Raw genomic sequence first — 26,293 nt, forward strand, 5'->3', positions numbered from 1 at the left:
AAATTCTACTTTTTCCTTAAAATCGTTACCAAGACTAGGCAAAATACCGTAACAATCAACATTGTCCTCATAAAACTAGTGATCTGTCAAGAATCAGCCCTCACAGCTAAACCAGATACCAAATACACACACATACTGTTTAATTCTCACCTGCCCTCCCTTCTCCTCCCCTCTCCCCAAACCCATCAGCTCAATGTAAGCCCTTCTCCAGCATGGAGCCAAAGAGTTCAGTGATGCCAAGCTGAGTCCCTTAATAACCCCACAGCTCTCTTGCCTGTTCCCAGTGCCAACCCTGCTGCGAATGACAACTAATATGATGGTGGGCCCCGCCGAGACATGTGGTCTACTTCCTGTATAACTGAAGGAGGTGAGACTGGTCAGACGAGGGTTATCAGTCTTACCTGTGGTGAGGAAAGTCACACGGAAAAGACAAGGGTGATATATCTCTGTGGATGGTATAATTCTATCCCTGTGGAACAAAATGGTCATGATATTACTGTATATTCAAAACCATTCAAGAGTACAGAGGACGACGCTTTGAATGAGCAGCCAGCATTATAATATAATTAGTTCTTAAGGCAAGAAAGCTAAAAGAGGAGCACTTAAAGTTTTTTCGCATTGTGAAATCTCTGCACTAGATGTTTCCATCACATCTCCGCTATAATTAACTAGCTTATTCATTTATTTAAAAAAGTGAGCTTATACATTATTTGTGTCAGCTGCACAGTGAGCAGCATTAAGTCGGCCTACATTAAAATTTCTAAAGCATTTCATACTGGTAAAGTCTGACAGCTGAATATTATTGCAGTAAGTAAATATAACCTGCATCACAGCTTTGCCTACCTTCAATATCTTGAATAGAAGCTAGTGTTCTATTAAAAGACTAAAGGTCGAAATCTATGTTGGCAATTTTTATTAAACAACATTATGCAAGGTGTTAGGTGGAAGGAATGTGTACTGTTTAGCAGGAGGTAGTGTAGCTAAGAATAGAGAGTTTGAGCATACATTTTCTCATCAAGTTTCATAACAATCAGCCTTCTTGAACATATATTTTGCTTGTGTGCAGAGTAATGGTCAGAAGGTCATCAAAACCATCAGAATTCAACTGATCACAGAAAGTCTGATGGAAAGCAGGCTGTTAGGTTTGGGGTTACCTTGGACCGAACCATCTGTCAAATGGAAACTGGCTCGTCTACCTGTCAGAGGTTTGTTGTCTGGTTCCTCCTGTCCACGTTTCTAAGCATCCTGGGCAAGACATCGAACCCCAAAGTGCTGGCTGTCATCTTTGTGACAGTGTGTAAGAATATAGTCCATATAAATGCAGTCTAGAAGATAATGGGTCAGTAGGTTTCCAAAAATATTCATTAATCAGCCTCAAGGGACCATGAATATTGATTTTACAACCAATACAATTTTAAACCTAATTGATAAAAGCAAAAATAAAGTTGGTTTTTTTTAAAGTTTTAACCTGTGGGAAAAAAATCCATAAACACCACAATATTGATCACATAGCACCAAAGCTGGCACCAAAATAGAAACAGGTATGAACTCAAGGATCATCACTTTAGAGCTCATATCGACCAGTCAGCATTGTGAACTTTTGATATGACAGAGATTTCTCCTTCTGCACAGCTAGAAAATCTGCTTTTATTTTACAGTACATTGACTGCGTGGCTGTGGTGTGGGAGGATTTTACTCATCGGCTTCAGGGTCAGGTTCAGTCTGTAAAACCTGAAATATCCCCTGCCTCATCCTGCCTTAGAGACGACATCTGAAAGAATGTTATTAGTATGTCTCTCCGTAGAGAGACTTACTGTCTCATGATGGTTGCCTGTATGTTCTGACAAGACTTGACAAGACATGGGATATTGACTATTGTTGCCAAATCTTGGCTATGCACAGCTGAAATAGTTGAAAACACAGACTTCAGGCTCTATATAGTAGGAGTGAGGCCGTGCCTCTGTCCTCCATGTCCTCCTACCCCTCTCTCCACACCTTCCTGTAAAGCAGCAGGGCTGCGTGGTGATGGATAAGGCCAGAATGCCTTACAGGCTCTGCGGGGGCTGATGAATTCACCTCTCCTCCTCTGAGTCTGATCTGACCCCAGGCTCAGCGTGAACTACTACATCTCCACAGCTCAGAGTGCTGCAGCCCGTCACACAGGAACACGTAGCCCTGTGGCCAGTACACATGCACCTTCCGAAGCATGCGGAAACATAGTTGTTTAAGTGGAGCAGTTTTTTAAAACCGTTGCTTAACCTTCAGGCAGTCGCTCTGAGATTAAAACTTCAGCCCATGCAGAACTTGAGAACCATGCACAGTATTTTTTTATTGTGTTAAGACCGTGGCGGATGAGCAGTGACAGTTGTTTTGAACTTTTCTCTTGCTTTTGATTCCTATCACTGAGATAAATAGCAGAGTGCTATGCCCCTGCAGCAGGTAATATCAAATCTGTGAGGCGCTTCAGAAACCACCATTTCAGTTACCTCGCAGGCTGCTGTGAGTTCAAAAAAGTTCAATGTTTAGTCATTTAATTAAACTAGATGAAATGAGACTGTTGGCATTTTGTTTTATAAATCAAGTATCTGCAGCAATGGTATTGTATATACGTAGACATCTAAGTAAACAGTCACAACAAAGACACATCTTGTAAAATACTGGACATAAATGTGATTTTTCAACATACAGCAGTTATACACAAGTCATTTTAGTCCTGAATATTTTAGAGATGTTTTCAACTCTGTATCAATATATATGTTAATGCCCATTCCACCAGCCTCCCGCTAAGCTGGTAGTAAGCTGCTTCTTTCTTTGGGGGGCCACAGAGTAGTCTCACTGGTTTTATAGGTGTCTTTTAATTAGCCACTAATGAAGACAGAGCGGAAATGGTTCCACTGATCAATTGTGCACATAATTAGATCAGGGGTTTTATTGTGAGAAGCGGAAGGGAGGCGGAGAGGAGACAGAGGACAACCACATGCAAACAGACATGTTGGAAGCCCATTAGCTGTTATACGATGCTGCATTCAAGTGCCTCTCTTCCAACATGCAATTTCAACAACCTGTAATCATGTCTACTCAGAACTAAAGAGATCCCGTAACAGTTGAGGTTTTTTTTATGTTGCTGGCCTGCCTTTTAGGCTTACCACCATCTAAATGTCAGCTAATGTCTGAGCAAGTCAGCAATCATAGGAAATTCAGATTCTCTCAGCCATACCTTGTTATGTCATTCATGTGTAGAACAGGTTTTAATGAAATATTTCAGACAGTGCCTGAGGGCAACCATGCTTAGCAGCCTGCCCATTGTTGCATGATGATGATGGGAGATATCATACAGCAGCAGGGGACAGTGAAGTGGCTGACGTTATGATGATGGATACCCAGGGTGGATAGATGCTGCCACCTGCTGACCCTGCCTGACTTTTTATTTTCCTTCTTTTATTCTGCCTTTGCATTTTGCCTTCTACATGTAATAATATCACTAAGCTTAAAAACTCAGTATATTATAATTAGTCTGATGAATAATGACACTGGTTGTCACTTTTACATACCCAGTGTAGCAAGGTGTGGCAGTTATTTTTCAGTTCATAATGGAGACCTAAGATTGATGCACAAATAACTGCAAATATATTGCTCTCTGGAATGTGAATTAGGGCAAATTCCCCACTTCCAGCAGCACTGATCTGACTTTTTTAGCTCCCATACCGATACCTGGACTTTGGGTATCGATTGATGCTAGTGTTTAATTAATTAATAAGCTGTGTGCCTCACTGTGAGGAAGTGACTGGGGTCATTGTTTTAGGTGTAAGGCAACATCAGGCTTGAAGAAATAAATTTAAAACATATACAAATTTAGAATATCTCCAAACAGTTGACATGTTTGTTAACTCACTCAGCTCTGCAGTCTACCGGTGGACTGTTGACCCAAGTGGTACACTTACATGTAATCAGACCTAAATATAGAATTGAAGTGAATCAATCAGCCCCATTGTCACCGATACCTGATCCAGCTATTTGAGTCATGACTGGCTGATACCTGATATCAGAATCAACTCAGTGGTTCCCTAGTATCTATACCCATATTGGGTGTAGAACTGTAGCTCTGTAAAAATAAAAAATAAAAATCTCTGCCCTTCCATGCGCCTGTGTGGAAAGCCTGAGGCAGAGAGAGCACACCCCTCTGCCCTTCCATGCGCCTACATGGAAAGCCTAAGGCAGGGAGAGCAACAGCAAAAGACAAAACCCTGGGAACAGAACAGAGCAGCATCAATGACTAACAGAAATGACATTGATAAGTCAGACACAACATGAAAAGGAGGAGCTTTTATGGAGATGGGTTGCAAAGCGGCTTGCAGAGGAAGCAGCAACAGTGGGCAGGCCAGAGCAGTTTAAATAGGGTGCCCTGAATGAGATTTGCCAACTGGTTGCATAGAAAGGAATCATGTGATCTATCAGCTGACTCCCTTCCATCAGTCAGCTGCTCCATCAGTTGATTTGGCTGTATGAGATCAGCTGATGTAGCTGGGATGTGAGCTGAGCTTGACATCATGTCCTGCCTGAACAAACGCTATGCTCAGTTTATTGCGCAGATCTCTTGTGTTCTGATGGCCTGCATCTAAAAACTTGTAGCACAATTAGTATATTAGCAATATCAGTCATCAGACATTGCCACTGGTCACTAACTGTACTTTTCTTAGTTGGAAGTAAACGTAAGTTTGATTAGGCCTTAAATCCAAATAACGAGGATACGATACTGCAAGTATTAGTGATAGCAGAAATCTGTTCATTTTGTTGTACAGAGCTGCCACCACTGCTCATAGCAGTGAGTGCAATAGTGTGGTAGGAGTGATTTTAAACTTGAAGCACTATCAGACTGAAGTAATATGTTCAACTCACTCAGATCTTCTACTTCTTTCTTAAGACTTCAAGGCTTCTTTCTTTGTTTGCCCTGAATGCACTTCTATGCTCTCGTTTTTGACTGTATTTACCATCATCATTGATTCATAGGTAGGTGTAGTACTATAAGTGTTTGGTCTGGCAGTGTTAATTTTATTTTTTGATAGTTTTGTGCAGCTGATGCTTGTAACAGATGTGTGGGAGAGACCTCTAGTGAGTGGTCTTGTTGATATTATGATAATGGTTTAGAGTTGTTTGATTATTTCATCTAATTATCATAACTGTTACTTATTTGTTTATTGTAGTTTTAGTTTTTTTGTGTGTTAATTTTTTTTGGTAACAGAGCAACCACAACAGCTCCTAACAGTGAGTGCAGTAATGCAGTCACAGTGTTGTAACCAATCTACCACTTGAGGTCAGTGTTTCATTACAAACTGTTGGACTGTTGAAGGGGTCAACAAGGAGAGCAATTTAATGGAACAATCTCAGTCAGGTATGGGCTAGTTAATGTGTATTATAATGGATTTATAACTAAGTGAGGCCGATTAGCTGAAGTGTTTTTCTGTGATTCAGCAGATCTGTCAGTTCTCTATGGCAAGGCACTGAACCTCTATTGACTTTAGAGGCTGATGCAGATTTGCTCTAAAAGCTGATGCTGATTTTATCAGAGCCAAAATAAATAATCAATCAACAGGAACATAATTTGGCATGTATTTGGATAACAGAGTTGTTACTTGAATCATTCTTCAAGCAAAAAGCTACCTCTCAAGCTTCTCCAGTGTAAGGATTTGCTGATTATCCCTGTTTTATACAGTATAATTGTGAATGAAATATTATTGAATTTTGGACGGTTGGTTTGACAAAATAAGACATTTGAAGAGATCACCTTGGGCTCAAGGAAAATTGTTTTTGTCACTATTTTCTATCATTTTTTTGCACACCAAAAAAAAACATCAAGAAATAAACTGTATTTATTGATAATGAAAATAATTGTTAGTTGCAGTGCTACAGTCCTAAATCTAATGTTAAAGAAGATGTAACTGTAAAATGAGCATACTCTTTAAGGTTAGGACTCTTTCCTTGAACATAAAGTACATTAAAAACAGCTGCTACACACTTGATTTGTTCTTTACTTGGATATAAAATGATCTGAAGACAATATGGCCAGTAGCAAATTAATACTAAATAAAAGATTCAAATTACGTTTATATGACACAAACTGTTTAGTACGCATATTAAATTGTCTTTTAATCATGGGTGGCCCTAGACCAAGAAAAACAACCTTAATACTGCTGTGCTCATTGAGCTTCACAGAGCCGCATAAATTCCACATAAATTGAAATTAACAGATGGAGCTAAGTTGAACAGAATCACCAAATGTCACGAGTCTTTCGAACAAACCAAACAAACAGTGCGTAGGCGGCGAGTAAATGATCTCTCCTGTTCTATTTGTTTGTCTGCATGAGAGTCTTGCAGATGACAGACAGCATGGATGAAACGTTTTCATTGTCAGCCTCATTAAATTGCACCCCTATATAACACACCTCCACCTCCCAGTACACCGTGCGCCCCTGTTCCTCCCACCCACAACCAAGCATGCAGCAGCAGAAATACCTTATTCAGTGTCATGTACAATGGTGGCAAGATCTGCCTCCATGTCTGATGTTGAATTAGAATACATTTGACACTGCAATCTGAATGATTTAGATTTAAATGAGATTAGGTTTGTGACGCTGCGCATTGCTCTCTGTGTTACATTTAATAGCTGTTCGGATAACTCGCCAGAATTATTATTATTTTATTTTTTTTCCACAATTTATTGACATGCCAGCGAGGTGTGAGGATGTTTCATTTTGCCTTTGGAGAGGTCTAGTTATGGCTCGCTCGCAATGCAAATATGGCTGGGCTCATCCCAGGCTGTAGCTGCTGAGTTCATGTGCTTTTGTCAAGCTTTTGCTGTGTTGTGCATGTGCCAAGACAGGCCTAGATTAACATTTTGGGATGGTGGAAATTCCCTGTTGTGCATTTTCTGGTCTGGCTATACATGCCCGCCTGCCAGAAAAGCCCACTTGCACAGAATCACATCAGAGTCCAAAAATTGGAAACCCTCTGCAGTGATATGAGGCTGCCGAGGGATCTTCTGGTGTTCAGAGGGCTTCCCTTGATATTTTAAATTAGAGGGGTTTAGTTACATTACCATGACACCGCAATATACTCCTGTGGCCTGTGACTGTGGTGTGTCCTCACATCCACGCTTCATGTTTGGCTCATATTAGCCTCTGCTGACACACAGGGACACATACATAGCATTGGCAACCACACAAACACAGGGAGAGGCTCAGCCACAGCCACAGGATGTTGTTCTTCCCAGTCAGTGATGATTTCCTGGAAGCCTAAGCGGCTGTGCAACATCTGTGCAGTAACAGGACTTTATAGGACATCGGGGAGAGGGAGAGAGAGACATGCTCGACTTGTTCTTCCTGACGTTACTTTTGCCGCGGTTCAAATGCAATCATGACTGCAGAGAGAGATGGCACGGAAACACAAACAAGCGGCCACTCATGATTGGCTGGCATGATGAGGTCGGCCGCACAAAGCAGTCAGCAGCTGCGGTCCTCCTTGACTTATGCAGTGCACTGTTTGGATACTGCTCAGCAGCAGAGGCGACAGTGGACGCAGCCAAGTCAGTGTCGGGTATGCTGAAAGAAGAGCTGAAGCATGAAACCCCAAACTGTCCAATGTTTCCAGCAAACACATTTTACATTTGCATTTAAAGTGTTTGGACGAGATTTTTACACAAATAAAATTTACCTTGAACTCCCCAAAGTAACTCGATAAGCAACGTCACAAGCGAACAGTAGGAGGGAGAGCAAAGGTCTGTGCCACATTAATCAGACTAAGCACATGACCTGAAGTATCCCTATCATAGTACCTTTTTTTTTTTTTTCACACACTGCAATAATCAAGTTTAACTTGTGCAATAACTCCATTCACCCTGACTGTATATATTCTGTTTGTGTAAATAATCTTGTTCAGTTTACAATATATATATGTATATATATATATATTTATTTATGTTTGTTTGTTAATAAGTCCTGTTTATTTAACTATATATTTGTAAATACTATTGTTTAAATTTCTTATATTTTCTCATATCTTTCCTCTCTTGCAAGGAGCACCTGTAACATAAATAATTTCCCCTCGGGGATCAATAAAGTGTAACATAAATAATTTCCCCTCGGGGATCAATAAAGTATTTCTGATTCTGATGCTGATTCTGATCATCCTCGAATGAATCATGTCTTTTCAATGCATTTTTATGTGGATATACACCTTGTTTATATTCCACCTTTTCATTGTGCACTCTGCTCTACTCACCCGTATGCATTTTTTCTATGCAAACTATTGCCATTCTTTAAATCAACAAACAGTCATATAGCCACAGCGTCAATCTCACACCGGAAACCACATTCATCATAGAATCAGGAAGTGGAAAGCAGCTTCCAGCATTCGCCTCTGTCTCCGAGAGGAAGTGGGTCAGACATACAGTGCAATATGACCAAAGACTGTTTGTTGCTGCTGCATACAGAGTGTCTGTAGAGTACTACACTGCTGAAGCCATATCTGAGTGAGCAGGACAGTCTTATGTGTTTGATTCAAAATGTTGTCGGATTAGCTTGGATAAAATATATTTAATAGTCTAAAGTAAACAAGACTATCAGACTTCACCAACACTTGTCTGGTCATGATTAGAAACTCATTCACTCATTCATTCATTTTCTGTAACAGCTTATCATGTTAGGGGTCACGGGGGCGTTGGAGCCTATCCCAGCTGACATTGGGTGAGAGGTGTGGTACACCCTGAATAGGGCGCCACATTGACACAGGGCTGACACATAAAGACAGACAACCATCTATGGTCACATTCACACCTATGGCCAATTTAGAGTCACAAATTTACCTAACATGCATGTCTTTAGACTGTGGGAAGAAGCTTGAAAAAATCCCAGGGTTTGAACCCCCCACCTTGCTGTGGGGCGACAGTGCCAACCACTGCTCCACACTTACTGGTCACAGTATAACACCAAGTCTGTTAAACTTCAGGGATATCAATCTGTCCATTTAGGAAGCACAAGTGATTTCAAATCCTTTTCACCTGCTTTGGTGCAAATGAAAGTGACAACAGGTGCAATGGAGAGGCAAAAACAAGACAACCCCCAAAACAGAAATGGTTTACATGTGGTGGCCATAGACAGTTGCTCTCTCCTTATCCTTCCTGAATGATTCTTCTCTAGTTTCGTGTTCTGCTAGTGTCCTTGTCACTACCTGTAGCATGAGGCGGTATCTGCAGCCCAATCAGATTGCACAGGTAGTCCAGCTCCTCCAGAAAGGAGGAGGGCACCAACCCAGCAGCAGGACCGGTATCTGCTCTTTTGTGTGAGGAGGAACAGGAGGAGCACTGCCAGAGCCCTACAAAATGACCTACAGCAGGCTACTGGTGTGCATGTTTCTGACCAAACTGTCAGAAATAGACTCCATGAGGGTGGCATGAGGGCCCAACGTCCTCTAGTGGGACCTGTGCTCACAGCCCAGCACCGTGCAGCTGGATTGGCATTTGCCAGAGAACACCAGAAATGGCAGGTATGCCACTGCTGCTCCATTGTCTTCACAGATGAGACCAGGTTCACACTGAGCACATGAGACAGGCATGAAGGAGTCTGTGGTGAACGTTATGCTGTCTGTAATATCATCCAGCATGACCGGTTTGGCAGTGGGTCAGTGATGGTCTGGGGAGGCATGTCCTTGGAGGGTCACATAGACCTCCATGTCAGAGCCAACAGTACCCTGATTGCTGTTAGGTACCAGGATGAAATCCTCAGAGCGATTGTCAGACCTCACGCTGGTGCTGTGGGCCCTGGGTTCCTCCTGGTGCAGGACAATGCCTGGCCTCATGTGGCCAGAGTGTGTAGGCAGTTCCTGGATGACAAAGACATTAATGCCATTGACTGGCCCTCTCGTTCCCCTGACCTAGATCTGACTGAGCACCTATGGGACGTTATGTATTGGTGCATGTGACCCAGCCAGGTACCGCTACAGACTGCCCAGGAGCTCACTGATTCCCTGTTCCAGGTCTGGGAGGAGATCCCCCAGAACGACATCTGCTGACTCATCAGGAGCATGCCTAGATGTTGTCAGGACTGCATACAGGCAGATTATGAGTTGCTGTGATAAAATTCACACAAGTTGGATAAGCCTGTGTTTTCAGTTATTACTTTGATTTTTTGGTGTGATTTTCAATCCAGCCCTCAGTGGGTTGATGATTTTGGTTTCCAATGAATAATTCGTTCATCAAGATCTGATGTGTGATATAAGTGTTTCCTTGATTTTTTTAGCAGTGTAGTTTCAGGCAGAAATCATCCCCAAGTCCCATTGACTCAGGCCAGTGTGTTTGCTGGTAGATACATTCCTCCCACAGTCTGCATATGCCATGACAATAATCCTTGAGATTATTTGTGCCTCCAGGACAATTCTGCCTTTTGCGAATGTGGTAGAAAAAAACTTAAATCTGAAATCACCTCATTCCATTACAGTATGTGTAAACATACAACCTCTCTATTGTATTTTACAATTTTAGCTCACAATATATTTCCCCTTGTATTACATTCATTTAATTCTGTTTTCCCATGGTGAACATTTGCCACTGCACTATGTTGCTCTTTATTCCTCTGCACATCTCTGTCATGGAGCAAAGAGAAGTGAACAGCAGCAATTTGAGTTTAAAGGATCCAGCAAAGCAGAGCATATAGAGTCATCACAGTACCAATGAATCTCTGTGCTCCGCTGGCCCTCACAAACAGGGAGCGGCAGAGTGGAAAGGACAGCTCTTTTCTCAGCGACTGGAATACACCACTGTGCAGTGAGATGCATGGCCTCCCACAATCCACTACAGCTCCATTACTTAGCCAAGAGTTCGCTGGGACACGACGTCTCCACACAGCATGGAGACACTCTCATTCCAACCCTATAAACCTGCGGAGAGGAGTCATCAGCACACAGAGAGATTTACAATGGCCTAGCCCAGGGCCCCAGACAGTTATAGATCCCTTTACCTTTCAAGAGCAATTTCACCGCAAATAGGATTAAAACTAATGGCGTTTGACACCACCAGGTCCAGCACATTGAATCCATCGGGTTTTATCGCGCTGACATTTCAAAAGGTTGGCCTGTGTGTGCGGCAGGGGGCTACAAGATGCAGAGCTGGGTGACATATAGAGGACCCTTGGGACCCAGGCTTTTACAGGCAGCTCTGGAGATGCTGCCCCTCCTCGCCTGTGCCACCACCCAACCAGTTCCATTACAGCAACTTTTATAGACATTAAAATCCAAAGACTACAAATCATAACACTCCAGTGCACATTTTCCACTAGTTTGCACATGGGAGTAGTTGTTTTTCTTCTTTGTTCCACAGGTCGGGCCCTTTGGCGTGACCATGCACTGAATATGTAAGCAGTCCTGTCAGTGGAATAATGCTCATTATCTCAGTTGTGGGCAAAGTAATATTCTCCCTGTGTGATCTGTTTACTTCATGAAGGTAAATTAAACCAGGGAATGATTTTCTTCCTCTTTGCCGTTTAATTTCAATTTGTATAAACAAGACTCTTCAAGGTCAGTAAATGAAACCGCCGTGTTTGGAATGTGAATGGAGTTTGTTGCCTCGGGGATCCTGCGCTATTAAAATGTGCTCATTCAGTAGCATAGTACAGTACTTGACCTGAATAACAATTTTAGCGTTGCCTCACTTCACGCTATGACTGAGTGTACTCTTCTGAACTTGTCTCTTTGTTCTGTCTAGTTTGTTTGGTTTTATAACCACAGTGTTGCAAGAAAACAGAGCCATCTCATACTGTGATGTTACATCAGATATTAAATACAGTTTATTTATGCAAATAATCACTGTCCTTGAAAATACCTCCATACTTATTCTCTCCTCACTTTATTAGATTAGGGTTTTCTCTGTCATGGCAGAAATCGTCATTGTTAGACTCACAAGTCAGTCTTTAGACGCTTTGCTTAACTAAAGGCAGAGATCTCTGATTGTCTGGTGCCGAGACTACGTCACTGTGTGCTTTTACACAGCTTTTACACAATAAATCCCTAAGTTATATACAGATCTCATACAAGAGGCTGTAAAGGAATGAAGAGCAACATGCTATATCAAATTCAGCTGAACAGGATATATATTACACCAATGATTTCCTTCATTTGTGGCAATGTCTGCTGTAAAACATAAATTGCATGGCAGTCATCTTTATTAGGATGTCCAGACTGAAAAAAGGGGGCAGGAATCACCAGCTGAGATTGAAAACCTAATTAAATTTACATACAGCTTCAAGGCCTCCCTCACTCTGCTTTCGGTGCTCCCATTCAAGCCTGTAAACACCACTTTTCAGAAATCATTACTTTGGCACACTAAACACTTTCCACCCTGAGAACAAAGCGAGACGGAAAAACGGGAATACATTAGCAACCGAAATGAGATCATAAGCAGCATTTGCGAGGTGGCTGTGAAATCACAAAGCAAGGATGAAATATCTGCCTGTGGAGTGTTCAGAGCTGGCAGAGCTGGCAGTTAGCCGCTGTGAATGATTGAACTAATATTTGGAGTTATTAGTTCTGCTACATTTTCTTTGAGAATGAGCAGTGTGGCAGGTCCAGGACGACATAGTTTATGCTGCTGCTGGGATCTCTCAACCAGCGAGTGCTTCAAAAAATATAAAAGTGATGAAAATCACTTCAAAACCACTCTGGTGTATTCAAGAGACAATTTTGCTTTTACATTTCAGACAGAGCTCAGTGCAGGGCTGTGGACTCAATGAATATAAAATGTTATTGCTGAAGGTTCAGTGCCCCCAATATGTCTGCACCCCAAATGCATATCATCCTTTCAGTTAATTCTAAAGGGTCCCTACCACAACCAAATTATATATATATATTATATATGGCCATGCAGCTAATTTGATTTGCTCAAGTTTTGGGATATTCTTTCTTACATTTCAGCCTCCACCTCAATACACATACCGTAAAACTTAAGATAAAAGCCTAGCGCCAATTAAACATCTAGTCCCTTTTACTAGTCCTGTGTGGCTACACATTTTGACAAATAAACACCTGTCTCAAGCAAACGCCTGGTTTGATGAGCAACAGTTTTGTGTGAAAGGAATTAAAGGCCTGTCCCAAATAAAGGCCTGTTGGTTTCAGTGATTTAAGCAAATAATAGCCGGGGCTATTAATTGAAGTTTTATGGTACTTAAATCATCTTATATAGTCTAATGTGTGTATTGTATAAAACTCTTAATGCAATGTCCCTGTAAATTCAGTTATTTCTGTCACTCAAACAGGTCATTATGTGCTTTCCTCGCCTCTTAGCCTGACTTCTGTGCTGCTGTAACGTGACTTTCCCTCCAGGGATCAGGGAAGTCTTATCTAATCTTATCTTTCAATGAATGTGAATGGAATTTTGTGGTGCTCACGGCATCGAAAAATTGCATTTAAAATATCAGCGGAACATCTTCCAAAGTAAGTGTCACAGCGACTCTAATCCACAGACCTCACTGTCAGCTTTTTTCATAAGGATTACTTCTTAAGTAGAAAGTAGTTCTGGCAAAAACTGTGAGGTCTGTGGATTATCCAGAGTTACATGCCTACATTCAAATACCTTGAAAAATATCAATTTTTGATACCACAGAGAGAAAACTGACATTGGAAGGCATCAAACTGAAAATGTTTGTTGAAGGATACATTTTACAAAGGTATAACATGACAACGGCGACTTACTTTGCTTGGTTAGTGGTAGAGAATAGCAGAATAATAACAAAAACAATGAGTGAGAAAGTGCAGCTGGTACCGGTGTGTTGAGAAGTTTCTAATAGGTGTGATTAGGTGAGATTTACTTAAAGTCTGGGGGACCTGACTCTAAAAGCAACAAAAGAAAAAACACAGTTTTGAGCTCTATGATGTTAGTGGGTGCTGGTAATCTGAAGATCCCAGAAAAGTTACTAGACCACGAGGGAGACTCGGGCAAATCAAATGGCAACAATCACTGGGTGCCCTAAAGTAAGGTTCTTGACATCCTTTGCTGCAGTTTCTCAGCATCCAGAAGATTTGATCCTACAAGATGTAAATGCGTTGGAGCGCATGTATGTGCCCTGAAGGGATGAGCTTAGCTCAACATTAAGCTGAGGATAGTAAGTCTATTGGAAATGTCATCAACCCACTAAAGGCTCAACAAGTGTTGGTTGTCTAACAAGACATCAGTTTACACTCAGTCAGCTGTGGTTTTCACCTCACTAATGTAGCATAAGCATCTAAATAATGATATGTTGTTGATCCAATGTACAACTTGGCTTTTCTTTGACATATGGCAATGAAAATGTGAATTGCCACAGGAACCAAATGATTAGTAGGTAGGAGAGAGACAGGCTTCATGCTGCTATGGCAGAGTGCCTCTTGCAGACTCACACTGAGGTAGCAGTCGAGGCTTTTAAGCCATTTTGCTATTAGTTTATAAGTGCCATTAAGAGGCTCTTCTGAGATTTGCTCCCGATTTGGCTGCAAACAAACACAAACATGCTCGCTTTGCTGGAAATATGAGAAATCATGTTGCCATCTCATCGTCAGACGAGGCCCGATGGCTCCCTCATGGCTGCACACTGCAGGCTCCTCAGAGATGTGTCAACTTGACAGAGGAGTCCTAATCCCCGAGTAATGACAAGCACTAAACGCAGCCCTCTGCGTCATTATGCTGCAGCTCTGCAAATACCACGCAGCTGTCTAATGGCGTCTTGGCAATGGCAACACTTCAGCCAGAGGATGTATGGGTGCCGTGCAGGCACCATTTACCATGCTTTCATATGGAAAAGTATGGCTGCCATTCTTCCCCCTGTGTACGGACACTTTCCTGTTTCATCTAGCATAGAGGAGCGGTGCTGCTGGTAATTCATGCAGCACGTCTGGGAGAACAAATGTTCTCATTCAGCAGCACCCACAGGGAGCTTTGTTTCAACACTGGTGGTTTCAGTTCAGAGGAAGGTGTAGTTGGTGAGACAGACACCAGGTGGCAGTCCAAGTCTTCTCTCTCTAGGCCCCCCACCTACATCCCAAACGATGATGTAATCCTTTTCAGACCATTATATCACATGGCACAAACAGGCTCTTTGCTCCTCCATGTGGATACACTTTGATTTCCAGCGATTGCTGATACCATTGTTGCGGTTATCTCCTGCTCCTACGTGGTTATCTTGTATTCATAAGAAGCCTCACAGTGTCTCTTTAATGAAATCAAAGTCAGAGCCGATTCTGCAGCACGGCACTGAGACGAGCTCTCCCATCTGGCCACATATCCATCGACGCTGCTCTCTCATGGATTTTAAATATGGCTGTGACCTTAACAGTAATAAAAAGCAATTCTCACAGCACTAATCCTCTCCGCCGGTCTCACTAGCTCTTAACCTTTTCTGCCACCGAATAAGTGAACTGAGCTGTGAATATGCAACCCCCCCTCACTCCCCCAACCCCTGTAAAAATCAGCGCCTAATAATATTGGCTCAGCGGCAGACAGATTACGGCAGGGGGAGAGCATCTGCTGGAGGGAGAAACAATATGACGGCTTCCTCCCCGGGGAGCAGTGGCTGTAAAAGACAATCAGAAAGAGACAGAGGGATGGAAACAACCAGGCTTTCTTAGAGAAACATGTAAGCATTAAACCACAAGTCCCGCGGGAGAGAATAGAGAGTGACGGGAGAGATATCTTTTTTTTTCCACAGGATTGTCAGTCTGTGTACTCATTCAATATGTATGCCACTCATTTACCTCACAATACCAACAGAACAATAATGTTTTAGTCCCTGGTAATTTGATATGAAAGAGACGTGATGAGGAAGACAAAGTGTAGACAATATAAAGTAGGACAATTAGCAGTAGCTTTGAAAGATTTTGATGCAGATTCACTAATCATACCAGTGCTACCCAGACCCAAGTAACATTGTTTGCCTTAAAAACTGCCATAGTTTTTTATAGAAAGTTATGAGAAATACACAATGCTCAGCTGCTTCAGTGGAGTTCAAAGGTCAGAAGTAAAAAGAGGTTCCTGTTGCAACTTGGCCTGGTGTGACAGGAGGATGGCACGAGGCTCTGAAACAGGGCTCAGTGCCAGCTGGTAATGGGGCATGTGATGTCAGAGCCACAGCTAATGCACTTCACACGCTTTTTACTACTATTGTTCGTGCACAGAGATAATCTGTTAGTGAGAGTGTCAGTACGAATGTGTGTTTGTTCGAAGTTACTGAGAGAGAGCAGAATATGGAGAGAAATTAGGTGAAAAGCAAGACTTATTGTACAAAGTTGTTTGACAATGAATTGAGAAGACTGAAAACTGCAGATACTGTCTAAGGTTGTAGAACAGCACATGCTCTACTTGTACCTTATTATATTATTTTTGAGGATTTGTCTTGTGTCACCTCTGAAGCTAAGCAAATCCTCATTCTTTCATTCATAATGTAGAATGACAGATGAAAGCTGTCTGACGACTGACTGACAGCCACTACAATTTTTTATTTGACCAAATATGCGGATATTACACCCTGGGATTGACATCATTCTCACTTCTTCTGCCCACTTCCTGCTTGTTCAAGATTTGACTTGAAACAGTCCAATGCTGCAGGTGACTCAGTGTGTGTACTTGTTACAAAGTTCCTTATTATTCATCCATTTTTATATTTGCTCAAAAAAATGCCTTCAGTACAGCAAACATAGTACCTATTATATATCTAATCAGGCTTGGGTTAAATCTTTGTTCTGATCACTCTTTGGGTGGCAGTAGATCAGTCCATATAGAGACTTGGCTTGGGAGGGTTGCTGGTTTAAGTCCTTGTACAGACCAAGTATGGCACTTGAACAGATAGCTGGAGAGGTGCCTGCCCTCCCATACTGACATCCTTCCATTTAGTGCATGTATAGGTCTTGTTTGTGCATGTGTGTGTATTTTGAGTCTGTGTGTATATGACAACAGAGGGAAAAAAATTGATTTCACCCCAGGGATCAATAAAGTATTATCTTCTTCTTCTTTTCTGCTGGGCAGTTGACTGTTCCCTAACCCCCTCCCACACTTAATAAGGCACAGCAGAAATGTCAACATTTGAATTTCTACACATACACATGATGGTGCATGGGCCCGTGGTACAATCAATACCGCACATTTCTACAGTTTGTCTTCTATTGTTGTGGCTCATCCAAACTCAAAAAGCAACAGCAAAAGTGTAAGGAATAGATTAAACAGTGTATTTTTCTGCACTAAGGTATGTAAGTATAGGCACAGCTGTTGACAGTGGTAACTCAGCGTTACTTCTGAGGCCAAACAGCACAACATTAGCTGACTACATTAGCTTGGGGTTTGGTTCATTCACAAATAGCACATCCACTGTGTAGTATTTCCCCACTGAAAGGAAGCAGGCTCTGGATGTTGTCAGAGTTTAGAGGCTTTGTCCTGCATTTTACTGGATTTGTGGAAGTTTACACTCCAGCAACCTCAGCCAAACTCTTTATCCAAGACAGAGTTACGTTCAGCAAACATGGCTAGTTCTCATCTTTAAAGCCTTTTCTGTTGTATAAGTGAAAACATGCTGTTTGCAAATGCAAACCAGGATATAAGCAAAAGAGCAGTCTGAGTTCACATTTTTCCTTATCATGCTGGGACTAACTCCACACTGCAACACACAAACAATGCTGCTCCCTCATTATATGTCAAGCTATTGTTTCGGAAACGTCTAAGAATTTCAAGTGGTAAATCTGCCATCTGCTGTCATTTTAAACCACATATGCCATACAATAGCAGTAACAGGAACTAAGTCAGGCCAGCTCAGCAAACGATCAAATGTTTTATTAACAAATTTACATGAGAAGATGTGTATTGAATGATCAAATTTTATTCCTCCAGAGTTCCTGGAGGTAAAGGTGAAGGGAAGTCAAGAATTTGTATAAAGCATACCATTATTAGGTATAGGTCAGTTGTTTCCATTGCAGATCAAGTTGTTTGAAACTGTTTTTTTATTCAACAAATGATGAAGCAGTTGGGATTCTCAGCATTTTTGTGCTATAAAGAATTCAAGTCCTCATACTTCCAAATTCTCCTGTATTTTAAGTATAATTTGCAGAATGTTAATAAGTTTAAACCGCTGTGTGTTTGAAGTGTAAAAAACCTTCCTCTTTATATCTGTGTCTGTGTATCAATGGCTTTCCCTCTCAGTGGGACTCACCACCCACAAAGGTTAATGAGCTTAAACACAGCTCAGAGTGAGCTCATTAAACAGACCACAGAGACTTCAGAGGGGAGAGGAGAGGCAGGACAGCTGAGGAGGGAATAGGAATAAGTGTAAAGGTGGATTGTTGCTGCCACTGTGGGCAACTGGGAAGATGTCACACTGTTGGTGGAAGTGATCCACAATCCCGCTCATAATTCGTTTTTTCTGTCTGCGTTTCATCATTCATCATTCATAAGTAGGAAGGTTGGACCATCACAAACAGAGAGTGACTCAGAAGAGCTGGATGTCAGCCTACATTTCTCCTCCGACTCTGGCATCCCTGGCATTGGAGCAGTAGCAAATTCAGGAAGTGGAGGAGGAAGACACAGAGCCTAGAATACCTTTTAGCACTTGCTCTCAACACCATTAATTAAAATGTTTAATTAACAGGACAAAAGAATGGTTAATTGATTGGATTCTAGGGCGTTCTCGAATACCAAAACCGTTCTTCAGCCCGATTGGATTCCATATAGAGTAATCACCAAAATATGACATTTCTTAGGACAGAGTCTTGATGTAGTCAAAGCACAAGAAAGGAGAGATAAATCAGTGTAAAAGTATAAATTAGTTGTCTTGCATTAGCTGAGGTAGATTATCATGAGCTCATGAGATAAGCCTCATTTGCTATCCATAATACTTTTCAGTCCTTAAACAGAGAGATTTGTGCACAGGCAGTTTGGCATCTTCACAACCACTGGCGTGTCTATTCTGTTGTTCGTCAATTTGGACTGTTTATTGGCATAAAAGACATGTAGGGCAAATGTCTGTATAGGAAACCGCGGTAGTAAAGATGTTCTTGCTGTATAAGACAAAGCTGAATTCACATATAACCCTACATGTTGAAAGGACTTGGTCTCTGACTTTGAAAAAAAAGATATTAAAAAGCTATGTTATCATAATAGTAAAGATTTAGACCTGAAAACTTAAAATATCTCTAATGAATGCTTTCTTCTTGAATACTGTATGTGTGTGTGTGAGAGATGGATCATCTCTCATTTCAATATTTGCATAATCATCACAGCATGAACAGCAGTAAACTGTAGCACTGAACCATGAATGTGGAACTTGCTTCTGATTCAGGTCATGGCGTATATCCTATTACCGGGCATGGATTTTGAGCAATTAGCAGTGAAAGAGTCTGCAACCTATTTTAAACACACACACTATAAATCCACTTTGAACCACTTACAGTGATGTAAACTGATGAGACTTGGGATTTAATTATTGTTCCACAGCAGGACAGGCTTTGTCCGATAATCAAGGATTGCTGAGCAAATCAAACAAAAGAATGGTTAGCTTAGTCAATACAAGCTTGTCACTAATCAGTTTGCCTCTGTGTTGTTGCACAGTGAACTTAATAAGTCCTTTGTGTAATTGCAGAATAGTGGCTTCTGTTCAAACTGTTGTGCAATACTGCTGCCTGTGTTCATGAATGAATTGATTCTGAATTAAGTTTTTTACATGGCAGCTGATAAAATTTGACGGCTACTCACTTTCTAGCGTTTGCAACTGCTGAACACATTTGAGAAAGATGATGTTAAAAAGACTTGCAGATTTACAATGACTTGCTGTGTGGCTGCGTGTGCATGTGTTAAACGTTTAAGCACCTTGTATCTATATTTTTTCTCACGACAGTGTATCAAATGACAATGTGAAAGGTTGCTCATAGTGATAAAACTACAGAGAGTTATCACCTGACTGCTGCTCCCCCTCAGCTTTATGGATCTTTTAGTGAGTTTCAGCTCATATTTTAGCTGTCCTGCCCACAACTTTACTGTTTTGATTCACTCTCACTGCTCTCGTAGCATTGTTTTCAGCTGCAGCACTGTCAGTGACTCAGAGATGGTGAACATATTGGAGCATTTAGCAGTTAAAATGCCAGATATTTCCCTCAGGAGTTAGTGGAGACCAAAGCAGAGCTAAGAGAGCATGAATATTGGACTTTCTGTCATCAGGTGGCCACAAACACCACTCAAAATTAGAGCTGGGTCAGTTTCAATTTTAACCAGTCCAATCTGGTGTACAAACTTAAAGTGGTTTAATTTCATGCAAAACTGGCTGAACCGGCATTATTATATCCAATTTTTTGGGAAAAATAAAACGTAGCCTCCATCAGCAACCTGTGCTTACGGCATCATGGCACTAAATCCAGCTTGTATTGTATTGGTAATGAGTAATATGACAGTGTTATTAACATTATATTATGTGTATAATGGACTAATGAATCTTCTTTCTGTCTGACAGGTCGTGTGCAATTTACTGCAGAGCCAAGGCTGGTGTCAAACATGAAGGAGATCAAATCTCAGGGGAGATGGGAGGGGGACGGAGTGGCACATGTTGTTTGTTTACAAGAAAGTTCATGTGTTTTTTGGGCTGACGAAAGGAGACATGGCAGAGCCACGACCAAAGATATTGCCACGTTTCTCCCACGATGGTCATCTTTCGTCTGGGACAGCCCAAAATCGCACAGTGTATACTGGCCATAACTGGCTGCAAGCGCTGTGTTGAGCCGAACTTCAGTCAGATGCATTTGTATGCATTCCTATCACTTGCTTTGAAACCTACCTAACTGGTGAAGAATGGCTGATTCATGAAGTAGAAGTGAGAAATTATGTATTCTTATTTAAATATAAAAACATGAATATGGTGCAGCTGACTGGAGGGAGACTGCCAGAGACCTGAAAGTTTATGGTAAGCTAAAAGTCCGTCGCTAAAAACAAGCTAGTCTACTTGCTGTTGGCTTTATTATGTCATTGCCAGTAAGTATCACAATATAAATCATGTTTCCTCTTGTAAAAAGTAACATTACAAACGTAGGAAGATAGCAAGATAGCGAGTACTCACCCATCTTTTAAGAGGTTATGTCTCCAGTTTGATCTTAAGTCCACAGCTGATAGCCACATGGTTTGTTTACATGATGTAGGCTTACAGTGCATAGTTAGTTAATGGATTCAATGTGGACAGTGAGCTCCAATGTTACGCAATGCTAGTTTCAGATGTTAGTTTTCGGTTGGGGCAGTGTCATAATGTTCCACTCAGGAGTGGCTGCTCTGTCAAGTGGGACATCTGGTAAAATTCGGTATACTGGTCCGGTCCGAGGATTGGCTTAATTTCAAACTGGTTTTAAAATATTTGCAGCAGTCCAATCTTACTCCAAATGAATGATAATATTGCTCTGTACCTGCTAGATATGTAAATAATTTGCTAACAAGGGCAATAGGGCACTAGATTTCTTTTCCGACCAATCGATTACTTATTTGGACTAAAAATGTTGATCAGTGTTTCCCAAAGCCAAAGATATTGTCCTCAAATGTCTTGTTTTGTCCACAACCCATATCAAGTTTACAACCATATAGGAGTTTAAAAAAACAGTAAATATTCACACGTAAGAATCTGACTTTTTTTTTAATAAAAAATTGACCAAAGTGATTCATTGATTATCGGATTAGTTGGCAATTAAGTTAAAATATGACCGCTAATTGATTAAGCGTTGCAGCTTTAAAATGCACCATGCCAATTTAAAAGGTGAAAATGTCAATACTTTGTTGGCAACTTGTTTCCACTGTCCCTAAATGGCCCCAAAAAATTTAATTATTGCAGATTTAAAGACTCCTCCACAGGTATTTGGTAACTAAAGTTTCTTTTACCATTTACTTAGAGTTTGCATTTAAAATCATGACAGGCTATTTCTTTCCAGATCCCAATGCACATTTTTTCAATATCCCTCTCGAGCACTGCATTCTGGCTCTAAATGAATATAAAATAAATGATGCAGTAACATTCTCCTATTTCTTAGCAACTATTATCAAGGTACCTGTAGTGTAGCTGCTTGGGACATGAGTATTCTGAGAGTCTCCCAGGTGTTTTTGTAGAAAGCTGTGTGGATCGGAGCCAAGAATTCACTGAAAAGAGCATGCATCATCAGCTGATTCTCGCGGGCTAAAAACATGTCCGCAAAATGCCAATTAGCCTGTTGACCCATGTGAGGCATTAATAAGAAGTACACATTAATCCTTCACTATGAATGACCCACATGTGCAGCAGCTATGACCAGTCTTGTCCAGCAACTACACAGAGATAAATATGTTTGTACAGACAAATTTGTTCAGCTATCAAGCAGATATTCTATTGAGAAAAAGGGCTCGCTCATTACGAGTTTTCTTTTCAATGTCATGCTGAGCTGCAAATGAGATATTCTCTCTGCTTGATACTTTGACAGGATGAAGTTAATTAATAGGATCATTGCTGCTCAAATTTAAATTCTTTGATAGTGTGATTCGAACAGAAGGAGTTGAAAGTGGTCGTCTAGAATGCGGGGAAAAGACAAGATTTTAGATAACAGATGCAATGATTGAAATGTTTAAGGGACATAATTCAATATTGAATATTGGGGTTTTATGGGTTTTTACATAGCCACAGTTAGGGCTGCCCCCTAAAAGCTGGAGATTCCAATCATCAGTCGGACACCCCTCAGTCCACTGACTATTTTTTCTTTCATTTTCCTTTTTTCGCCAGTCAATGTGCAGTGTAGACTTCCCTTGGGGACGTTTTGGTTCCCAAATTTTGCTGCAGAGTGAGCATTCATCGCTTTCACGCTGCTCTTTGGTACAGGCTGCTGCATACACAGAGGCAGCTGCCAAGGAGGAGGAGAGGCTTTGCCACTAAGAATCTAAAATAACGTTATCTTCTGCCTTCTGCTTAGAATTGGTGAATTTACAGCTCACAGCAACAAAACAGTATCTGGCTTTTGCTTGATATCTAGGATCAGCAAAAAATGTTGTTTCTGGTCCATCATTAGTGCAGTTAGCTTGTATACAATATTACATGAATGTCATCGTCACACTGAATGTCCTTCTTGAACCACTATAGTGGAAAAAAAGGAATGAATAATCAAATAGTCATGTGTGTTCCAACTACAGGGGGATCACACTCCTCAGCCTACCTGGTAAGGTCTACTCCAGGGTGCTGGAGAAGAGGGTCCGGTCGATAGTTGAACCTCAGATTGAGGAGGAGCAATGTGGTTTTCGTCCCGGACGTGTAACCGTGGACCAGCTCTTTACCCTCGCCAGGGTGCTGGAGGGGGCATGGGAGTTCCCCCAACCAGTCCACATGTGTTTTGTGGATTTGGAGAAGGCTTACGACCGTGTCCCCAGGGGCATCCTGTGGGGGGTGCTCCGGGAGTATGGGGTTGGTGGCCCCTTGCTAAGGGCCATCCAGTCCCTGTACCAAAGGAGCATGAGTCTGGTTCGCGTGGCTGGCAGTAAGTCGGACCTGTTCCCGGTGAGGGTTGGACTCCGCCAGGGCTGCCCTTTGTCACCGGTTCTGTTCATAACTTTTATGGACAGAATTTCTAGGCGCAGCCGAGTGGTGGAGGGTGTCAGGTTCGGTGACGGGAGGATCTCGTCCCTGCTTTTTGCGGATGACGTGGTCTTCCTAGCTCCATCGAACAGTGACCTCCAGCTCTCGCTGGGGCGGTTCGCAGCCGAGTGTGAAGCGGCTGGGATGAGAATCAGCACCTCCAAGTCTGAGGCCATGGTCCTCAGCCGGAAAAGGGTGGATTGCCCACTCCAGGTCAGGGGGGAGGTCCTTCCTCAGGTGGAGGAGTTTAAGTATCTCGGGATCTTGTTCACGAGTGAGGGTAGGATGGAGCGGGAGATTGACAGGCGGATTGGGGCGGCGTCAGCAGTGATGCAGGCGCTTAACCGGTCCGTTGTGGTGAAGAGGGAGCTTAGCCAGAAAGCGAAGCTCTCGATTTACCGGTCGATCTACGTTCCAATCCTCACCTATGGTCACGAGCTCTGGGTAGTGACCGAAAGAATGAGATCGCGAGTGCAAGCGGCCGAAATGAGTTTCCTCCGCAGGGTGGCTGGGCTCAGCCTTAGGGATAGGGTGAGGAGCTCAGACATCCGGGAGGGACTCGGAGTAGAGCCGCTGCTCCTCCACATCGAGAGGAGCCAGTTGAGGTGGTTCGGGCATCTGGTAAGGATGCCTTCCGGACGCCTCCCTTGGGAGGTGTTTCAGGCATGTCCAACCAGGAGGAGACCTCGGGGCCGCCCCAGGACACGCTGGAGGGATTACATCACCCGGCTGGCCTGGGAACGCCTTGGGGTTCCCTCGGAAGAGCTGACAGAAGTGGCTGGGGAAAGGACTGTCTGGGCTTCTTTGCTGAGACTGCTGCCCCCGCGACCCGGACCCGGATAAGCAGAGGACGACGAGTACGACGACGACGATAGTCATGTTGAACAGAGACATTTGATTCAACTGACATAATTGTGAGTCAGGTACAGCCCTAGTGTTAGTGTCCCATAATGGACTAAATGTTGTTCATGAAATGTTTGTTGAATATTTGTATTTTAAAGCACTGGCATCACAGAACTGATCCAAACAAGTAAACAGGCAATTCACCATGACCACAATAAACGTCATGGGAAAACAATGATCACAAACAAACAAATGCACACAGGCAGTGACCTTCCAAGTGGGTGAAATAGCAGTGCAGCAGGTGAAGAATGTTGGAGCTGGCGGGTGGCCGTCTGCCAGGGGTCAAAAGTTCGTAGTGTTTACTAGTCACAGGGATGACCTGTGATGTGATGGCAGCTGAGGGGGCCTCGCTGACACAACAAGAACAAAAGAAAACACTAATGGCATGTGTCAAGCACTTTCCACTTGTCTGGATGTTCGCTGTGGTGAAGAGCTTCCTCACTGTGGGGTTTCCACAGAAAGAACACACTTGTTTATGGGCCTCTCTGAGACAAAAACAATGTAATCATAGTACAAAAATGTCAAGCTCATCATTTTAATTTTCTCCCAGTTAAACCGGAAAATATCTAGATTTTTTTTAAAAGCAGCAGATTTCATTATTAATTGATGCTAGTCCCCTATGCACGCTACAGAATTTGTGCACTTCGATTCCCTTTTAAGTAATTATTAAAACAACTCTATACAAGCAGAAGGCTAAAGTGCAAACAGTGTTTACACTGCGAGTTGAATTTTTATAATGTGATGATTTTACACCTGTCTCTTTTTTTTTATTCAAACAAATGCAGATTAATAAAATCAGCAATAATAAACCCAGAATAAATGCAAGGGGAGCACCCTAATATGCTCACCTGGTAGTCCTTAGCAACAGCCTGTTCAGATTTATTCCAACCCGTGAACCTTCTGCTGCATGTCATCTCTGTCTACCCCCTTTCCTGTCTATCTGTGCTATCTAACTAAATTTTTAAAAAAAATAATAAATTCAATTAGTTTGACCTTAGTAACATCAGACTGGACCCATTGTGCTATCTCAGAGTTTTACAGTACAGTATAAAACTGTACATCAGATGGTTAAAATGTATTCATATATAGGGCCAATGCTGGTCTTTGTATTGGACATCTAATATGATGCGTACAGTGTGATGCATGTTGGAATCCCATGAGAACCAATACTTATGTAGCAAGTCAATGCCAAAATTCTCAAAAATGTGACGCTGATCATTTTTCTCTTGTACTGTAGGCACCAGGGATACAAAGGAAGGAGAAGATTGCCTACCAGCATGGAAGATGGTGACAAGTGCAGCTGCAGCGACAGTTCCTCCTCGACTTGTCCAAAAGAGAAATGTTTTTTTTCTTGAGGCTAGCGTATTATTGTTAATTCTTTGCAATTGGAGCACCATCTTTTTACACTATGCTTCAAACACCATGACAAGCTGCTGAGCATCTATTCATTTGCTGGTTTTTATTCTGATGGCTGAAAAATGGTCAGCTTTGGGTAAAACGCTGCACTTACCACTGTCACTTTTTACCCAGCCATCCAATCACAGTGGAGGAGGGGCAGGATAAATGCCACAAAGACCAACAATCACATCTTGCACATACAAGTGCTGAACAACAACAACAATGGAGGCAAAATATGTTAATATACTGTAGGCTACAGATATTGATCTATCAGCATCATGAACCCACATAGACTAGTACTTTGCATTCAAGGCAGATAATCAGGGATTAATTATAACATTTAAATTAAATTCAATTTTAATGTTTTGAATAAAGGGTTGTGT

This window comes from Epinephelus moara, chromosome 8, assembly GCF_006386435.1.
Source record: "Epinephelus moara isolate mb chromosome 8, YSFRI_EMoa_1.0, whole genome shotgun sequence".
NCBI lineage: Eukaryota > Metazoa > Chordata > Actinopteri > Perciformes > Serranidae > Epinephelus > Epinephelus moara.